General features: G+C 45.4%; 1 protein-coding gene across 1 annotated transcript in view; it reads left to right on the top strand.

The window, feature by feature from the left end:
- Positions 1–21,418, top strand: part of gabbr2 (gamma-aminobutyric acid (GABA) B receptor, 2) — a 1,342,876-nt gene that overhangs the window by 1,134,640 nt on the left and 186,818 nt on the right. The gene's annotated exons all lie outside the window — the stretch shown is intronic.

Below are 21,418 nucleotides of genomic sequence, written 5' to 3'. Positions count from 1 at the left end.
GGTCAGCAGCCTTCCACCAGCCAAGCTGCAGCCACTTGGGTAGCATTGTGTAGGAGCATGAGGACAGGCAAAGGCACATGGAGGACAGGCAATAAGAGAGTACACAAGAATGATTAGTTGGCCTTTCTATGCAATGTTGCATGATTTCATTTATAAATTTAGTCTGCAACGTTTATTTTGTGTTGGCTTTTATTTTTGCGTTGTGCCAAGTGGACACTGTGATTGCTTGTGACAGAGAGAAGGTAAGGTGCAAGACTCCTAGTGAATGGGAATTGAGGTTGCGGTTACTAATATCACATTTGGATGAGTTCTTCATTGGCAGCCAAGGCAGAAAGGGGCAGTATTTTTTGCCTTCTCCCCTCTTCTTCCTCCTCCTCTCCTCCTCATTCTCCTGCTGCTCAGCTGCTCAGCGTATAGCTGGTGGCAAGGGCTGTGCTCTCGCGATGGAGAGGTTGTTCAGCACACAGCAGAGTACCACAAATCTTGACATTGCTCTGTCGAGTACTGCAGGGCATCTTCAAAGCAGTCCAGGCAGCGATTGTTCCTCGGAGTTATCAATCAGTGGATAGCCCTAGTAGCCGCCCTATGGTTTACCATGGTTGCTCTAATGCAGTAGGCACAGCAGGTTGCAACAGAATGAATGCGTCATGAATGCTGCCAGGATACTGGGCATTGATCTGCATTATTTGCTGCCTATGGTCACACACCAGCTGGACATTGAGGGAGTGAAATCCCTTTCGGTGCCAGTATTGGGCAGAGTTGACATATGGCACCCAAAATGTGTCTGCAGTCAATGGAACACTGCAGCATGTGGAAGCCTGCAATCCTGGCAAAGCCACATGTTCACTCTGCCTGCTTGCCTCTGGCAAGACAGAGTGAAATGTAGTTATCAGCCTTTGAATTCAAAGCCTCAGTGATCTCCCCTTCACAACAGTGGATGGCAAACTACAAGATGTTGCAAATATCCCCAGCTGCAGGCTGGAAGGAGCCAGAGGCATATATGTTCATTGCCACAGTCACTTTCACAGTCACTGGCAATGCTGTCCACGCCCTGCTTTGAGGTTACTGTTGTGGCTGCAGCTGGTGGCTGATTTCACTGAGGACATTCTTTCTGAAGCACAGACATTTCTCACATTGTTCCTCCCTGCGATTCAGGTAGGAAAATTGCTCTCTGAATACCCTGACCAGATATGGCCTCCTGCTGAGAGTCCATCTGCTCTTCCTCCTCCCCCAGCAGCTTGTCCTGCTCTGCATGGCCTCTGTTCATTCTTCCAGTCATGTTACATTTCAGCTAGCCAGGTGGTGAAGGGTGGAACTAGAATCTAATCTTTACACACTTATAAGCTTTTATTTACAGAGATACATATTACTAACATGTACCTCCTAACTTAACCCAACCACCACAGTTTGTCCATTCGTATATATTGGAGCACAAGTGAATCCTCAGTTAATGGCCACCATCGGAATACAATTAAGCAGCCAATTAATGTACAATTAACAAGTTATACTGTATTCCAAGGTGAATGCCTACTAGTGCACCCATTCCAAAAGGAACTGATTCATGCAGAAATTTTGAACTCAACAAGAAGTCCTTCAACACCTGCCACACCACTCCCTATAGACTTTTGCAACTTTAAATAACTATAAAAAGCACCAAAAATATGTAGAATTGTCGCAACTGTCAGAAGCAATCAACCAGCAACTTAATGTGTAAGTAGTTCATGATCCCTTTAAATAGTTTGGTAGAGGAGGTCCTTCCTGCTGATGAATGTGTGTTCAGCCATGCGTGATTAAGAGATCGCTAGCAGGGAAATGGTTAAAAGTTTCAAACATCTCTCCAGTCTTAAATTTAAACTTTTATTATTTCTGATTCCCCCTGTTAAATAGGACTGTGATGTTGTGGGACTGTGTGTGTGTGGTGGGGTTGGGGGTGGGGAAGAAGAGGGCAGGGAAGGGAGAAAGGTAGAAAAATCCAGTTATCATCTTTGACCTTCAGTGGCACCATTGGGCCAAAATTGAAATACAACAGTCATTTGAGTTGTGCGGAGGATTAGTAATCTGCGATGCGTGTTTCACCTTCTGACCTCTTCATCTTCAAGGCTCAACTCAAGAATGTGATAGATTACTCAACATTTGCCTGGATAAATGCAGCTGCAACTCTGCGTCAGAAGTTCAGCACCAGACAGTTGACTTGATCAGTATCGCCGTCACTGAATTCACTATCTAGTTGTTCCATCACCAACACACAGTGGCTGGATTCTGGATGATCTACAGAAAGCACAGCAACAATTCACCAAGCTTAGTTGAACAGAATCTTTCTTCTTTGTGACTTCTATCAGTAAGAAGGATAAGGGCAGCAATGTTCTTGGAACACCATCAGCTCCAAATTTCTCTCCAAGTCACATACCCTGCTGACTTTGAAACGTATCACTCTTCTTCCACTATCACTGGGTCATTATTTTGCCCCTGAAATATCTCAAATAAAGGGCTGGATTTTGTTCCCAGCCTAACATCAGGTTTTGTGGCGGAGAATCGAAGTGGCAGCGGCCGCCACGGAGCCCGACGCCAGGATTGCAAGGCCCGATCTTCCTGGCGGCGTGAAAGCTCCATGGTGGCCCCTCCACTGCTCTGCGATGGGACCTGAATTTGCATATTTAAATTACATCTTTTCATTCATTAAAATGTAATCCTCAGTGATCTTACCTTCAGTTCCCAATCTTCAGCGCGACGTGCGGCACTCGCACACCTTCACTTTCCTGTCCAGGGAACGCTGGCGCCACTGAGGTAAGGAAGGGGGGAATTCTGCATTATGTTGTGCTGTTTGCAGGGCTGGCAGCCTTTTAAAAATGTCGCTCGCACCTGCTCCTTCAACAGGTGACGCCATAAATGGTGTCACCAAGGCCTTCCCGGCATGTGATTGGTGGGAGTGGCCACCGTGCACATACTAAGTAGACGCCAGATGCAAGATCATGGCAGCGTGGCGCCCATGCGTGGCGGCTGCCATTTTTTTCAGCCGCCGCCAGGGGATCCAGCCCAGAGTGCGGTAGGAAAGTACAAATTGGGTGTCTCATGTTTGATTGACTTTCTTGTTGTGGGGCTTTTCATTTCAAATTGGCTTCTGCCTGCCATAGAAATGCTTGATGCCTGTGATTTACAGAGGCTCCTTGCATCTAGCATTGTTAATGATGGTAAATTGTCATTACTGCCTTTTGGTTATGCTTGCCCCTTTTTAGGCAGGCCCTTCCTGGTGTTTGCAAAAGGTGATGCCAGAAGATATGGTAGTTAAATGTTTGTGCCACTGGACAAGCAACGCAGAGTCTGTGAGTTCAAAACGTACCAGGGCAAGTTGTGAAAATGAATTCAATAAATTGGCAATTAGTGGTCTAGCACGAGAAATTCACCATGATAGCTGCCAGACAGTTGTAAAAACCCAACTAATTTACTGATGTCCTTCAGGGAACAGTACACATCACCCTACTCAGTCGGGCTGAAATATAGGGCAGAACTTTCAATCTCCGGAGGAGGAAAAACTAGAGGCAGAAGAGGCCGCAATTTCCTGTCACCAGCCGGTGTGCTGGTTTACCAGCATGTTCCCGCCTCTGAGCCATTTTGGTTCGGGGTGTGAAGGGGGTGATGGCTACCTGCCCGCAAGCAGCGGGTAGCCTATTAAGACAATTAAAGGGCCTATTCAGACCAATGGTCTGAGGCTGACAATTTTCCAGTCAGCTGGCAGGCCCCCCCCCGTGGAAGCCTGGCCAATGCATGGAGGCAGCAGACTGGGGGGCCAGCGCTTCAGCATCATTTCAAATCCAACCCCCCTTCACCTCCCCCCCCCCCCCCGCCCCACCCCCAAAACGCACCTGACATTCAGAGATGGCCACAGTTGTGGCTGCACGCTGCAGATGGCCACAGTTGTGGCTGCACGCTGCCCCTGTGAGGGGGCAGTTGTGGCCAGTTTCATTTTAACCTTTATTAAAAAAGACGGCACCTCCATTTTAAGGCGGCCTCTCTCTGTTCCCTACCTCGGCAGTTCCCACCTCTGACAGTGGGGCTGCCAGTTTCTCAGGACTGGAGGGTCTCCTATTGGTCCTCCAGCCTTGGGAGCTTACAGGATGGCAAGCACGCACCCTGGCCACTGATTGGCCAGCTGTTCAAAAATTTGTATTGGGTCTCAGGTGCCAATGCAATGCAGGGTCGATACCCGGGAAATGGTCCTGACATCGAGGTCCCAACCACAGAATTCAAATTCAGCTCATAATTTCAGCCTCACACTGTGAGGTTGAATCTTAAATGTCCCTGGGAGAACTAGGGGTGGGCATTATATGCTGCATTGCTTTGTCACCTGCCTCTCAAGAACAGAAAGAACTCACAACTGGGGTTAACTTGGTAGGCCGGGATAACAAATGGAACAAGTAATGTGAGAAAAGTGACATAATTTAAGAGGAAAATCTGAAGTCACATCACGTTAAATATATTGAGGAAAGAAAAGCAATTTCATACAAATTTTCAGGAAGGCAATGTTGATGGCCTTTGATCACTCACATTTTTCTAGAGTGAAATGCACTTGCTTGACACATCTAATCTGCAATTAATAACCAAAACAGAACTGAATCTTTTCACACTTGGGCAAATTGTGAATTACTCCATCATTAACACTTACATGAATATATTAACATGTAAATTATTTTGATCATGGAGATTAAAACTTTAATCCATTCACACCGAGTCAACACCATTTATACAACAGTTTTTCTCACATATGAGCATACGAGCATATGAATTAGGAGCAGGAGTAGGCCAATCAGCCCCTCGAGCCTGCTCCGCCATTCAATCAGATCATGGCAGATCTGAATGTAACCTCAACTCCATATTCCCGCCTACCCCCGATAATCTTTCACCCCCTTGCTTAACAAGAATCTATCTATCTCTGCCTTAAAAATATTCAAGGACTCTGCTTCCACCGCCTTTTGAGGAAGAGTGTTCCAAAGACTCTCAATCCTCTGAGAGAAATAATTTCTCCTCATCTCTGTCTTAAATGGGCAACCCCTTATTTTTAAACAGTGATCCCTAATTTTAGATTCTCCCACAAGGGGAAACATCCTTTCCACATCCACCCTGTCAAGATCCCTCAGGATCTTACATGTTTCAATCAAGTCACCTCTTATTATTCTAAACTCCAGTGGATACAAGCCTAGCCTGTCCAACTATTTCTCTTAAGACAACACGGACATTCCAGGTATTAGTCTAGTAAACCTCCTCTGAACTGCTTCCAACACATTTACATCCTTCCTTAAATAAGGAGACCAGTACTGTACACAGTACTCAAGATGTGGTCTCACCAATGCCCTGGATAACTGAAGCATAATCTCCGTACTTTTGTATTCAATTCCCCTCGCAATAAACGATAACATTCTAGAACCATAGAACAGTTACGGCACAGAAACAGGCTAGTCAGGCTATCGTGTCTGCGCCGGCTGAAAAAACTAGCCACCCCATTCTAATCCCATCTTCCAGCACCTGGTCTGTAGCCTTGCAGGTTACAGCACTTCAGGTGCAGGTCCAGGTACCTTTTAAATGAGTTGAAGGTTTCTTTTTTTCGGTCCCTCATAATTTTGTACACCTCAATTAAGTCGACCCTCAGCATCCTCTGTTTTATTAGCTTTCCTAATTACTTGCTGTACCTGCATACTAACCTTTTGTGATTCATGCACTAGGACACCCAGATCCCTCTGCATTTCAGAACAATTGAAACTCTCATCATTTAGATAACATGCTTCTTTTTTATTCTTCCTGTCAAAGTGGACAATTTCTCATTTTCTCACATTATACGCCCACTCACTTAACCTATCTATATCCTTCTGTAGCCTTCTTATGTCCTCTTCACAACTTAGTTTCCTACCTATCTTTGTGTCATCAGCAAATTTAGCAACCATACCTTTGGTCCCTTCATCCAAGTCATTTACATAAATTGTAAAAAGTTGAGGCCCCAACACAGATCCCTGTGGCACACCACTCATTACATCTTGCCATCCAGAAAATGATCCATTTATGCCTACTCTGTTTCCTGTTAGCTAGCCAATCTTTTATCCATGCCAATATGTTATCCCCTACACCATGAGCTTTTATTTTCCACAATAATCTTTGATGTGGCACCTGATCAAATTTCTTTCTTTTTTCTTTTTTCTTTCTTTTGGGCCTCCTTATCTCGAGAGACAATGGATACGCGCCTGGAGGTGGTCAGTGGTTTGTGAAGCAGCGCCTGGAGTGGCTATAAAGGCCAATTCTGGAGTGACAGGCTCTTCCACAGGTGCTGCAGAGAAATTTGTTTGTCGGGGCTGTTGCACAGTTGGCTCTCCCCTTGCGCCTCTGTCTTTTTTCCTGCCAACTGCTAAGTCTCTTCGACTCGCCACAATTTAGCCCTGTCTTTATGGCTGCCCGCCAGCTCTGGCGAATGCTGGCAACTGACTCCCACGACTTGTGATCAATGTCACACGATTTCATGTCGCGTTTGCAGACGTCTTTAAAGCGGAGACATGGACGGCCGGTGGGTCTGATACCAGTGGCGAGCTCGCTGTACAATGTGTCTTTGGGGATCCTGCCATCTTCCATGCGGCTCACATGGCCAAGCCATCTCAAGCGCCGCTGACTCAGTAGTGTGTATAAGCTGGGGGTGTTGGCCGCTTCAAGGACTTCTGTGTTGGAGATATAGTCCTGCCACCTGATGCCAAGTATTCTCCGGAGGCAGCGAAGATGGAATGAATTGAGACGTCGCTCTTGGCTGGCATACGTTGTCCAGGCCTCGCTGCCATAGAGCAAGGTACTGAGGACACAGGCCTGATACACTCGGACTTTTGTGTTCCGTGTCAGTGCGCCATTTTCCCACACTCTCTTGACCAGTCTGGACATAGCAGTGGAAGCCTTACCCATGCGCTTGTTGATTTCTGCATCTAGAGACAGGTTACTGGTGATAGTTGAGCCTAGGTAGGTGAACTCTTGAACCACTTCCAGAGCGTGGTCGCCAATATTGATGGATGGAGCATTTCTGACGTCCTGCCCCATGATGTTCATTTTCTTGAGGCTGATGGTTAGGCCAAATTCATTACAGGCAGCCGCAAACCTGTCGATGAGACTCTGCAGGCACTCTCCAGTGTGAGATGTTAAAGCAGCATCGTCAGCAAAGAGGAGTTCTCTGATGAGGACTTTCCGTACTTTGGACTTCGCTCTTAGATGGGCAAGGTTGAACAACCTGCCCCCTGATCTTGTGTGGAGGAAAATTCCTTCTTCAGAGGATTTGAACGCATGTGAAAGCAGCAGGGAGAAGAAAATCCCAAAAAGTGTGGGTGCGAGAACACAGCCCTGTTTCACACCACTCAGGATAGGAAAGGGCTCTGATGAGGAGCCACCATGTTGAATTGTGCCTTTCATATTGTCATGGAATGAGGTGATGATACTTAGTAGCTTTGGTGGACATCCAATCTTTTCTAGAAACCTGATCAAATACCTTCTGGATATCTAAGTACAGTATACCTATCGGTTCCCCTTTATCGAGAGCACATGTTACTTCTTCAAAGAACTCCAATAAATTGGTTAAACATGATTTCCCTTTACAAAACCATGTTGATTCTGCCTGATGATCTTGAATTTTTCTAAGTGCCCTGCTATAACGTCTTAAATAATAGCTTCTAAAATTTTCCCTATGACGAATGTTAAGCTAACTGGCCTGTAGTTTCTTTCTTTCTGTCTTCCTCCTTTTTGAATAAAGGAGTTACATTGGCTATTTTCAAATCTAATGAAACCTTCCCTGAATCTAGGGAACCTTGAAAAATTAAAACCAACACATCAACATTGGCCACTTTTTTTAAGACCCTAGGATGAAGTCCATCAGGACCTGGGGACTTGTCAGCCTGCAGCTCCAGCAATTTGCTCAGTACCACTTCCCTGGTGATTGTAATTTTCTTGAGTTCCTCCCTGCTTTCCATTTCCTGGTTTACAGCTATTTCTGGGATGTTATTTGTATCCTGTATAGTTAAGACCAATGCAAAATACCTGTTCAATTCATCTTCCAGCTCCTTATTTTCCATTATTAATTCCCCAGACTCACTTTCTATAGGTCCAACACTCACTTTGTTAACACTTTTCTTTTTAAAGTATTTATGGAAACTTTTACTATCTGTTTTTATATTTCTAGCCAGCTTTCTCCCACTCTAATTTTTCCCTCCTTTTTAACCTTTTAGTAATTCTTTACTGTTTTTTATGTTCTGTCCAACCTTCTGACCTGCCACCCATCATTACACAGTAATAGGCTTTTTCTTTAAGTTTGATACTATCTTTAAATTTTTAGTTAACCATGGATGGTGGGTCCTCTCCTTCGAATTTTTCTTTCTCGTTGGAATGTAACTATTCTGTGTATTCTGAAATATCCCCTTAAATGTCTGCCTCTGCAGCTCTATTAACCTACTTTGCCAGTTCACTTTTGCTAGCTCTGCTTTCATGCCCTCATATTGCTCTTATTTAAGTTTAAAATACTCATCTTCGACCCACTCTTCTCTCCTCAAACTGAATGTAAAATTCAGTGATATTATGATTGCTGCTGCCTAGGGGTGCCTTCACTTTGAGGTCATTAATTAATCCTATCTCGTTGCACAACATCAGGTCTCATTTAGCTCGGTTGGCTCAAGAATGTGCTGTTCTAAGAAACAATCCTAAAAACATTCTTGGACTCCTCATCTAGGATACCTTTGCCCATCAGATTTTTCCAGTCTATATGGAGATTAAAATCCCCTATGATTATCACCTCACTTCTTCCTCCTTTTATTATCTCGCACAGGAAAGTGCAGGAAATATATAACAGGTTGGTCGGCATTGTAGACAAGACAGGTTGATGTTTCAGAACTTTTTCCGAAAGTGAAAGAGCAGTGCATTAATAGAATGAGAAAAAAAGAGGGAATAGATATTCCAATCAGATGGGTAGTTAATTGGTTGAATGCCCTACAACCTGAAAAAATAAATTTCAATTCTGAAAGAAGATTCTGCTCAAAATATCTTTCTCTCTACAGACTGGTAAAATGGGCAGACACATGGCAAATTAAATTTAATGAATTTTGGAAGGAAAAATCAGGAGAGGCAATAAAACCTAAATGGCACAGCTTTAAAGAGGGCATAGAGACAGAAAGACCCAGGGATTCAAATACATACATCTTTGGAAGGGACAGGAGAAGTTGAGAAGCCTGTTAAAAAAGCATACGTGATCCTAGACTTTATTAATAAAGGAATGCTAGGATGCTATGGGAAGCAAGGGAGGAGATTGCGGGGGTCCTGGCAGAGATTTTTGTATCATCGGTAGCCATGGGTGAGGTACCGGAAGACTGGAGGATAGCTAATGTTGTGCCTTTATTTAAGAAGGACAGCAGGGATAAGCTAGGGAACTACAGGCCGGTGAGGCTTAGATCAGTGGTGGGAAAGTTATTGGAAGGGATTCTGAGAGACAAGATTTATATGCATATGGAAAGGCATGGCCTGATTAGGGATAGTCAGCACGGCTTTGTGCGAGGGAAATCATGTCTCACGAATTTGATTGAGTTTTTCGAGGAGGTGACCAAGAGCATTGACGAGGGCAGGGCGGTGGACGTTGTCTACATGGGCTTTAGCAAGGCCTTTGACAAGGTCCCACATGGTAGGCTGGTCCAGAAGGTTAGAACACATGGGATCCAGGGTGAGCTAGCAAATTGGATACAAAATTGGCTGGGTGAGAGGAGGCAGAGGGTGGTAGTGGAGGGTTGTTTTTCCGATTGGAGGCCAGTGACCAGTGGTGTGCCGCAGGGATCAGTGCTGGGCCCTCTGTTGTTTGTCATATATATTAATGACTTGGATGTGAACATTGGGGACATGATTAGTAAGTTTGCATATTACACTAAAATTGATGGTATAGTGGACAGTGAAGAAGGTGGTCTAAGGCTATAACAGGATATAGATCAACTGGGAAAGTGGTCAAGGGATTGGCAAATGGAATTTAACGCAGACAAGTGTGAAGTGATGCATTTTGGGAAGTTAAACCAGGGCAGGATACATACAGTGAATGACAGGGCCCTGGGGAGTGTTGTTGAGCAGAGAGACCTTCGGGTGCAAGTACATAGTTCCCTGAAAGTGGCAACACAGATAGACAGGATGGTGAAGAAGGCATATGGCATGCTTGCCTTCATTGGTTGAGGCATTGAGTAAAAGAGTTGGGATGTCATGTTACAGTTGTACATAACGTTGGTTAGGCCACATTTGGAGTACTGTGTGCACTTCTGGTCGCCGCACTACAGAAAAGAGAGGGTGCAGAAAAGATTCACAAGGATGTTGCCTGGTTTGGACGGCTTGAGTTATAAAGAGAGATTGGATAGGTTGGGTCTGTTTTCCCTGGAGCGAAGGAGGCTGAGAGGGGACATGATAGAGGTATATAAAATTATGAGAGGCATAGATAGGGTAGATAGCCAGAGTCTGTTTCCCATGGTAGGGGTGACTAAAACTAGAGGACATAGATTTAAGGTGAGAGGGAGGAGGTTTAAAGGGGATCAAAGGGGTAAATTTTTCACACAAAGAATAGTGGGTATCTGGAATGAGCTGCCTGAGGAGGTGGTGGAGGCAGGAACAGTAGCAACATTTAAGAGGCATCTGGACAGGTACTTGAATGAGCAAGGCATAGAGGGATATGGAATTAATGCAGGCAGGTGGGATTAGTATAGATGGGCATTATGGTCAGCATGGACGCGGTGGGCCGAAGGGCCTGTTTCTATGCTGTATGACTCTATGAATGAAGTACAAAAGCAAGGAGGTTATGGTGAACCTTTATAAAACACTAGTTAGGCCTCAGTGAGGGTATTGTGTCCAATTCTAGGCACCACACTTTAGGAAGGATGTCAAGGCCTAGCAATGGGTGAAGCATTACCAGAATGGCACCAGGGACTTCAGCTAGGTGGGGGAGTAGAGAAGCTGAGATTGTTCATTTTAAACCAGAGAAGGTTATGGGGAGATTTACTGGAGGTGTTCAAAATTATAAGGGTTAGGGTAGATAGCGAGAAACTGTTCCACTGGCAGGAGGATCGATAAACAGAGGACACAGGTTTAAGATAATTGACAAATCAATGCGTGGGTGAAATGAGGAGAATTTTTTTAAGCAGTGAGTTGTTATGATCTGGAGTGCACTACCTGAAAAGGTGGTGAAAGCAGATTCAAAAGAAACTTTCAAAGGGAATTTTATATATACTTAGAAAGGAGACATTTGTAGTATTAAGGGGGAAGAGCAGGGGAGTGTATCTAAATGGATAGCCAGTACAGAAACAACCGGCTGAATGGTCTCCTTCTGGGCTGTATCATTCGATGATTCTTCGAGAATCTGACTTAGTTGAATCGCATTTTCAGCATTTGCTGTTTTGTTTCACATTTCCAGTATTAACAATTTTTACTTTTCATCTTTAATTATTTTTCTATTTCCCTTTGCTAGCAATAAAATTTAGTGGTACTTCCGCACTAATTTTAATTGGGGAATCTTGAAAGGAATCACTATCATATTCCACACGCCTGTCTGACTGTCCAAATAACAGGGTGGAATCCTTTCACATTGGGCCCTGCCAGAACGGCTGGACCATTTTCAGGTTGGGAACCCTGACTCTCGGAGTTGCACGCCTTGTGGTTGCTATCTCCCAGAGAAAACTCATTTTCAGCCCACATCTGGGTTCTCCAACCAATCCGAGAGGGCAAGTGGGATGATGTGCCTAATGCAGCAAGGAAGGATCTCTATAACAATGGACCCTGGCAGGACTCTCAATGGCAGCACTGCTAGAATCTGTTATGAAAGAAATCTTAACAATGCATTTAGAAAATCATAAAATGATCAGACAGAATCAACATGGTTTTATAAAAGGGAAATCCTGTTTGACAAATTTATTAGAGTTTTTTGAGAATGTAACTATTAGCGAAGATAAACGAGAGCCAATTGATGTAGTATACCTGAATTTCCAAAAGGCTTTCGATAAGGTGCCACATAAAAGGCTAATACGCAAGATAAGAGTTCATGGAGTTGGGGATAATATATTAGCAGAGAGTAGGGATAAACAGGGCATTTTCAAGTTTGCAGGCTGAAACTAGTGGAGTACCACAAGGATCAGAGCTGGGGCCTCAGCTATTTACAATCTATAGTAATGACTTAGATGAAGAGAACAAGAATAATGTATCCAAGATTTCTGATGATACAAAGTTGGGTGGGTATGTAAGCTGTGAGGAGAAGTCAAGGTGGTTGCAAAGATATATGGAGAGGTTAAGTGAGTGGGTAACAAGGTGGCAGATGGAGTATAATGTGGGGATGCGTGAGCTCATTCACTTTGGTAATAACATTAGAAAAACAGAATTTTTTTGAAACTTTCAAATGTTGATGTTCAGGGAGACTTGGGTGTACTTGCACAAAGAACACAAAGTTAGCATGTAGGTGCAGCAAAAAATTAGGAAAGCAAATGGCAATGTTTGCCTTAATTGCAATAGCTCTGTCTAAAAGCAAAAACAAAAGCAAAAACCTGAAAAGCAAGTTTAAGGCAGGCACATGCTAAAAAATAAAATAAAATAAAGAAGGCAGTCATGCTCTGAAATTGTTGAAATCAATGTTGAGTCCAGAAGGCAGTAGAGTGCCTAATTGGAACATAGTTCAAGCTCTGCTTAGCTGGTCACAGATGCTGAGCCTCAGGGCTCATACATTAAACGGGTACTTGTGGAGCCGCAACAGGAAATGTATGGGCATCGATCAGAATTTCACAAGGCAGTGCACACCCTTGCACAGAAAATAGAGGAGTCCATCTCTGGCATGAGTGCCATGATGGCTAAATTTTAGTTCCGGGGTTCCAGTTCCTATGCTGGCTGAATTCAGGTCGGGAACTCAGAAGTGGTAGTGGCAGGACCCTGGAGGAGGTTTTCGAGGAGTAGGCCAGTTAAGGAGGGTCAATGGGATTCCTGAGGCTCTTGGTAACCAGCAGCCCCACCAGGAGAGGTGGGCACTGCCGCTGTAGGGTGGGCAACTGTGAGGGTGTCTCAGGATGGAAGCATCCTGAAGACTTGTAAGTGGATCAAAATATATTATGGCCACAGGATGGCCTGTGGGCACAGCTGTAGCCCTCACAGCTCAGCGGATCAATGTTGAGTTGCTTTGCAGGATGCGCCTCTGGCATCCCCTCCCCTGACCTGGTCCAGGAGGCTGCCACCATGGGCTCCAACCATCTGTGAAATCCAGATGGTGTGTGAAGAGTGCCCTCAATTGGCACTTCAGTTGGCCTGATTGGCTACCCACAGCCTGTCGGTAGCAAAAAATTGCCACCATACCCGCCTCCAAATCTGCCTCTGCGCCAGTATGAAAATTCAGCCGAATGTCTCAGGCTTCTGTGCTGATGACCACCTCCATTGAAAGAATGGCCAACCTCATGGAAAGTCAGATGCAGCAGGCCATCAAGTGCATGTGCACCAATGGCCTGTACATGATGGCTGCCAGTTTGCACAAAAACGATCGAAGCATTGCCTTGGTGACTGAACACCACACTCACATGCAGCCAAGTGCTCTCCCACTCTTGGTTGGCAGGGAAGTGCAGGTGGGTGCTGAGAGGGAAGATGGAAACAGGGCTGTTGACAGTGTGGGCTCTTCTCAAAGTGCCCATGTTTCACGGCCCTTGCCCTCTCCCCTGACCCCACCCCACCCCCATCATCTGACAGATCCATACATGCTGTGTGCTGCTCCCATGACTGAGATTGCCTCTGCACTGATGCGGGCGGAGCAGTCTTTGGTGGGGACCTCACGGGCTCCAAAACCCAGATGACGTCTGCCACGGGCATCTCATGTATTGGCAGGGGAACGAACAGTCTGCCTTTAGCTCTGCTGGAGCATTGGAGGTAGCGCCATGTAGAAGTAATAGAAAGCATGCAAGGAAAAGGTCTTAGTTACACAAAGGGAACCATTTGCGTGAGGGTCAGACATTTATTTACAGTGCAGTGGGGAGAATGGGTTAGACATTTATTTTCAGTGCAGTGGGGGGAATGGGTCACACATTTATTTTCAGTGCAGTGGGGAGAATGGGTTAGACATTTCTTCTCAGTGCAGTGGGGGGAATGGGTCAGACATTTCTTTTCAGTGTAGTTGGCGTGGGGGAGAATGAGTCAGACATTTATTTTCAGTGCAGTGGGGGGAGAATGGGTCAGACATTCATTTTCAGTAAAGTTGGGGAAGTGGGAGAATGGGTTAGACATTTATTTTCAATGGAGTGGGGGGAATGGGTCAGACATTTAATTTCAGTGTAGTTGGCGTGGGGGGAGAATGAGTCAGACATTTATTTTCAGTGCAGTGGGGGGGAGAATGGGTCAGACAGTTATTTTCAGTGCAGTGGGGGGAATGGGTCAGACATTTATTTTTAGTGTAGTTCTGGGTGGGGGGTGGAGAATGGGTCAGACATTTATTTTCAGTAAAGTTGGGGTGGAAGGAGAATGGGTCAGGCATTTATTTTCAGTAAAGTTGGGGTGGGGGGGGAGAACGGTCAGACATTTATTTTCAGTAAAGTTGGGGTGGAAGGAGAATGGGTCAGGCATTTATTTTCAGTAAAGTTGGGGTGGAAGGAGAATGGGTCAGGCATTTATTTTCAGTAAAGTTGGGGTGGAAGGAGAATGGGTCAGGCATTTATTTTCAGTAAAGTTGGGGTGGGGGGGGGAGAACGGTCAGACATTTATTTTCAGTGCAGTGGGGGGAGAATGAGTCAGACATTTATTTTCAGTGCAGTGGGGGGAGAATGGGTCAGACAGTTATTTTCAGTGCAGTGGGGGGAGAATGAGTCAGACAGTTATTTTCAGTGCAGTGGGGGGAGAATGAGTCAGACATTTATTTTCAGTGCAGTGGGGGGAGAATGGGTCAGACATTTATTTTCAGTAAAGTTGGGGTGGGGGGGGAGAACGGTCAGACATTTATTTTCAGTGCAGTGGGGGGAGAATGGGTCAGACAGTTATTTTCAGTGCAGTGGGGGGAGAATGGGTCAGACATGTATTTTCAGTAAAGTTGGGGTGGAAGGAGAATGGGTCAGACATTTATTTTCAGTAAAGTTGGGGTGGGGGGGAGAACGGTCAGACATTTATTTTCAGTGCAGTGGGGGGAGAATGAGTCAGACATTTATTTTCAGTGCAGTGGGGGGAGAATGAGTCAGACAGTTATTTTCAGTGCAGTGGGGGAATGGGTCAGACATTTGTTTTTAGTGTAGTTGTGGGTGGGGGTGGAGAATGGGTCAGACATTTATTTTCAGTAAGATTGGGGTGGGGGGGGAATGAGTCAGACATTCATTTTAGGTGCAGTGGGGGGAGAATGTCTCAGACATTTATTTTCAGTAAAGTTGGGGTGGGGGGGAATGAGTCAGACATTTATTTTCAGTGCAGTGGGGGGAGAATGGGTCAGACATTTATTTACAGTGCCGTGGGGGGAGAATGGGTCAGACATTTATTTTCAGTGCAGTGGGGGGAGAATGGCTCAGACATTTATTTTCAGTGCAGTGGGGGGAGAATGGGTCAGACATTTATTTTCAGTGCAGTGGGGGGAGAATGAGTCAGACGTTTATTTTCAGTGCAGTGGGGGGAGAATGGCTCAGACATTTATTTTCAGTGCAGTGGGGGGAGAATGGGTCAGACATTTATTTTCCGTAAAGTTGGGGTGGGGGGAGAATGAGTCAGTCATTTATTTTCAGTGCAGTGGGGGGAATGGGTCAGACATTAATTTTCAGTAAAGTTGGGGTGGGGGGAGAATGAGTCAGACATTTATTTTCAGTGCAGTGAGGAGAATGGGTCAGACATTTATTTTCCGTGTAGTTGGGGTGGGGGGAGAATGAGTTAGACATTTATTTTCCGTGTAGTTGGGGTGGGGGGAGAATGAGTCAGTCATTTATTTTCAGTGCAGTGGGGGGAATGGGTCAGACATTAATTTTCAGTAAAGTTGGGGTGGGGGGGAGAATGGGTTTGACATTTATTTTCAGTGCAGTGGGGGGAGAATGGGTTTGACATTTATTTTCAGTGCAGTGAGGGGAGAATGGGTCAGACATTAATTTTCAGTAAAGTTGGGGTGGGGGGGAGAATGGGTTTGACATTTATTTTCAGTGCAGTGAGGGGAGAATGGGTCAGACATTTATTTTCAGTGCAGTGGGGGGAGAATGGGTTAGACATTTATTTTCAGTGCAGTGGGGGGAGAATGGGTCAGACATTTATTTTCAGTGCAGTGGGGGGAGAATGGGTCAGACATTTATTTTCAGTGCAGTGAGGGGAGAATGGGTCAGACATTTATTTTCAGTGCAGTGGGGGGAGAATGGGTTAGACATTTATTTTCAGTGCAGTGGGGGGAGAATGGGTCAGACATTTATTTTCAGTGCAGTGGCGGGAGAATGGGTCAGACATTTATTTTCAGTGCAGTGGGGGGAGAATGGGTCAGACATTTATTTTCAGTGCAGTGGGGGGAGAATGGGTCAGACATTTATTTTCAGTGCAGTGGGGGGAGAATGGGTCAGACATTTATTTTCAGTGCAGTGGGGAGAATGGGTCAGACATTTATTTTCAGTGCAGTGGGGGGAGAATGAGTCAGAAATTTATTTTCAGTGCAGTGGGGAGAATGGGTCAGACATTTATTTTCAGTGCAGTGGGGGGGAGAATGAGTCAGAAATTTATTTTCAGTGCAGTGGGGAGAATGGGTCAGACATTTATTTTCAGTGCAGTGGGGGGAGAATGAGTCAGATATTTATTTTCAGTGCAGTGGGGAGAATGAGTCAGACATTGATTTTCAGTGCAGTGGCGGGAGAATGGGTCAGACATTTATTTTCAGTGCAGTGGGGGGAGAATGGGTCAGACATTTATTTTCAGTGCAGTGGGGGGAGAATGGGTCAGACATTTATTTTCAGTGCAGTGGGGGGAGAATGAGTCAGACATTTATTTTCAGTGCAGTGGGGGGAGAATGGGTCAGACATTTATTTTCAGTGCAGTGGGGGGAGAATGGGTCAGACATTTATTTTCAGTGCAGTGGGGGGAGAATGGGTCAGACATTTATTTTCAGTGCAGTGGGGAGAATGAGTCAGACATTTATTTTCAGTGCAGTGGCGGGAGAATGGGTCAGACATTTATTTTCAGTGCAGTGGCGGGAGAATGGGTCAGACATTTATTTTCAGTGCAGTGGGGGGAATGGGTCAGACATTAATTTTCAGTAAAGTTGGGGTGGGGGGAGAATGGGTTAGACATTTATTTTCAGTGCAGTGGGGGGAGAATGGGTCAGACATTTATTTTCAGTGCAGTGGCGGGAGAATGGGTCAGACATTTATTTTCAGTGCAGTGAGGGGAGAATGGGTCAGACATTTATTTTCAGTGCAGTGGGGGGAGAATGGGTCAGACATTTATTTTCAGTGCAGTGGCGGGAGAATGGGTTAGACATTTATTTTCAGTGCAGTGGGGGGAATGGGTCAGACATTTATTTTCAGTGCAGTGGGGGGAGAATGGGTCAGACATTTATTTTCAGTGCAGTGGGGAGAATGGGTCAGATATTTAATTTTCGTGCAGTGGGGGGAGAATGGGTCAGACATTTATTTTCAGTGCAGTGGGGGGAGAATGAGTCAGACATTTATTTTCAGTGCAGTGGGGGGAGAATGGGTCAGACAGTTATTTTCAGTGCAGTGGGGGGAGAATGGGTCAGACATTTATTTTCAGTGCAGTGGGGGGAGAATGGGTCAGACATTTATTTTCAGTGCAGTGGGGGGAGAATGGGTCAGACATTTATTTTCAGTGCAGTGGGGGGAGAATGGGTCAGACATTTATTTTCAGTGCAGTGGCGGGAGAATGGGTCAGACATTTATTTTCAGTGCAGTGGCGGGAGAATGGGTCAGACATTTATTTTCAGTGCAGTGGCGGGAGAATGGGTCAGACATTTATTTTCAGTGCAGTGGGGAGAATGGGTCAGACATTTATTTTCGTGCAGTGGGGGGAGAATGGGTCAAACATTTATTTTCAGTGCAGTGGGGAGAATGGGTCAGATATTTAATTTTCGTGCAGTGGGGGGAGAATGGGTCAGACATTTATTTTCAGTGCAGTGGGGGGAGAATGAGTCAGATATTTATTTTCAGTGCAGTGGGGAGAATGAGTCAGACATTGATTTTCAGTGCAGTGGCGGGAGAATGGGTTAGACATTTATTTTCAGTGCAGTGGGGAGAATGAGTCAGACATTGATTTTCAGTGCAGTGGCGGGAGAATGGGTTAGACATTTATTTTCAGTGCAGTGGGGAGAATGAGTCAGACATTGATTTTCAGTGCAGTGGCGGGAGAATGGGTCAGACATTGATTTTCAGTGCAGTGGGGGGAGAATGAGTCAGAAATTTATTTTCAGTGCAGTGGGGAGAATGGGTCAGACATTTATTTTCAGTGCAGTGGGGGGAGAATGGGTCAGACATTTATTTTCAGTGCAGTGGGGGGGGAGAATGAGTCAGAAATTTATTTTCAGTGCAGTGGGGGGAGAATGGGTCAGACATTTATTTTCAGTGCAGTGGGGGGGGAGAATGAGTCAGACATTGATTTTCAGTGCAGTGGGGAGAATGGGTCAGACATTTATTTTCAGTGCAGTGGGGGGAGAATGGGTCAGACATTTATTTTCAGTGCAGTGGGGGGAGAATGAGTCAGATATTTATTTTCAGTGCAGTGGGGAGAATGAGTCAGACATTGATTTTCAGTGCAGTGGCGGGAGAATGGGTTAGACATTTATTTTCAGTGCAGTGGGGGGGGAGAATGAGTCAGAAATTTATTTTCAGTGCAGTGGGGAGAATGGGTCAGACATTTATTTTCAGTGCAGTGGGGGGAGAATGGGTCAGACATTTATTTTTAGTGAAGTTGTGGGTGGGGTTGGAGAATGAGTCAGACATTTATTTTCAGTGCAGTGGGGGGGGGAATGGGTCAGACATTGATTTTCAGTGCAGTGGGGAGAATGGGTCAGACATTTATTTTCAGTGCAGTGGGGGGAGAATGAGTCAGAAATTTATTTTCAGTGCAGTGGGGAGAATGGGTCAGACATTTATTTTCAGTGCAGTGGGGGGAGAATGAGTCAGAAATTTATTTTTAGTGAAGTTGTGGGTGGGGTTGGAGAATGAGTCAGACATTTATTTTCAGTGCAGTGGGGGGGGAATGGGTCAGACATTTATTTTCAGTGCAGTGGGGGGGGGTGGAGAATGGGTCAGACATTTATTTTCAGTGCAGTGGGGGGGGGAATGGGTCAGACATTTATTTTCAGTGCAGTGGGGGGGGGAATGGGTCAGACATTTATTTTCAGTGTAGTTGACGTGGGAGGAGAATGAGTCAGATATTTATTTTCAGTGTAGTTGGCGTGGGGGAGAATGGGTTAGACATTTATTTTCAGTGCAGTGGGGGGAGAATGAGTCAGAAATTTATTTTCAGTGCAGTGGGGAGAATGGGTCAGGTATTTAATTTTCATGCAGTGGGGGGAGAATGAGTCAGACATTTATTTTCAGTGCAGTGGGGAGAATGAGTCAGAAATTTATTTTCAGTGCAGTGGGAGGAGAATGGGTCAGACATTTATTTTCAGTGCAGTGGGGGGAGAATGGGTCAACATTTATTTTCAGTGCAGTGGGGGGAGAATGGGTCAGACATTTATTTTCAGTGCAGTGGGGGGAGAATGGGTCAGACATTTATTTTCAGTGCAGTGGGGGGAGAATGAGTCAGACATTTATTTTCAGGGCAGTGCGGGGGGGGGGGGGAATGGCTCAGACATTTATTTTCAGTGCAGTGGGGGGAGAATGGGTCAGACATTTATTTTCAGTGCAGTGGGGGGAGAATGAGTCAGACATTTATTTTCAGTGCAGTGTGGGGAGAATGGGTCAGACATTTATTTTCAGTGCAGTGGGGAGAATGGGTCAGATATTTAATTTTCGTGTAGTGGGGGGAGAATGAGTCAGACATTTATTTTCAGTGCAGTGGGGGGAGAATGGGTCAGACATTTATTTTCAGTGCAGTGGGGGGAGAATGAGTCAGACATTTATTTTCAGTGCAGTGGGGGGAGAATGAGTCAGACATTTATTTTCAGGGCAGTGTGGGGGGGGGGGGGAGAATGGGTCAGACATTTATTTTCAGTGCAGTGGGGGGAGAATGGGTCAGACATTTATTTTCAGGGCAGTGTGGGGAGAATGGGTCAGACATTTATTTTCAGTGCAGTGGGGAGAATGAGTCAGATATTTAATTTTCGTGTAGTGGGAGGAGAATGGGTCAGACATTTATTTTCAGTGCAATGGGGGGAGAATGAGTCAGACATTTATTTTCAGTGCAGTGGGGGGAGAATGAGTCAGACATTTATTTTCAGGGCAGTGCGGGGGGGGGGGGGGAGAATGGGTCAGACATTTATTTTCAGTGCAGTGGGGGGAGAATGGGTCAACATTTATTTTCAGTGCAGTGGGGGGAGAATGGGTCAGACATTTATTTTCAGTGCAGTGGGGGGAGAATGAGTCAGACATTTATTTTCAGGGCAGTGGGGGGAGAATGGGTCAACATTTATTTTCAGTGCAGTGGGGGGAGAATGGGTCAGACATTTATTTTCAGTGCAGTGGGGGAGAATGGGTCAGACATTTATTTTCAGTGCAGTGGGGGGAGAATGGGTCAACATTTATTTTCAGTGCAGTGGGGGGAGAATGGGTCAGACATTTATTTTCAGTGCAGTGGGGGGAGAATGAGTCAGACATTTATTTTCAGTGCAGTGGGGGGAGAATGGGTCAGACATTTATTTTCAGTGCAGTGGGGGGAGAATGGGTCAGACATTTATTTTCAGTGCAGTGGGGGGAGAATGAGTCAGACATTTATTTTCAGGGCAGTGCGGGGGGGGGGAGAATGGGTCAGACATTTATTTTCAGTGCAGTGGGGGGAGAATGGGTCAGACATTTATTTTCAGTGCAGTGGGGGGAGAATGAGTCAGACATTTATTTTCAGGGCAGTGCGGGGGGGGGGGAGAATGGGTCAGACATTTATTTTCAGTGCAGTGGGGGGAGAATGGGTCAGACATTTATTTTCAGTGCAGTGGGGGGAGAATGAGTCAGACATTTATTTTCAGGGCAGTGCGGAGGGGGGAGAATGGGTCAGACATTTATTTTCAGTGCAGTGGGGGGAGAATGAGTCAGACATTTATTTTCAGTGCAGTGAGGAGAATGGGTCAGACATTTATTTTCCGTGTAGTTGACGTGGGGGGAGAATGAGTTAGACATTTATTTTCAGTGCAGTGGGGGGAATGGGTCAGACATTAATTTTCAGTAAAGTTGGGGTGGGGGGAGAATGAGTCAGACATTTTTTTTCAGTGCAGTGGGGGGAATGGGTCAGACATTAATTTTCAGTAAAGTTGGGGTGGGGGGAGAAT

Source organism: Heterodontus francisci, chromosome 2 (genome assembly GCF_036365525.1).
Source record: "Heterodontus francisci isolate sHetFra1 chromosome 2, sHetFra1.hap1, whole genome shotgun sequence".
In the NCBI taxonomy this organism is placed as follows: domain Eukaryota; kingdom Metazoa; phylum Chordata; class Chondrichthyes; order Heterodontiformes; family Heterodontidae; genus Heterodontus; species Heterodontus francisci.
This window is presented reverse-complemented; position numbering and strand designations above follow the sequence as displayed.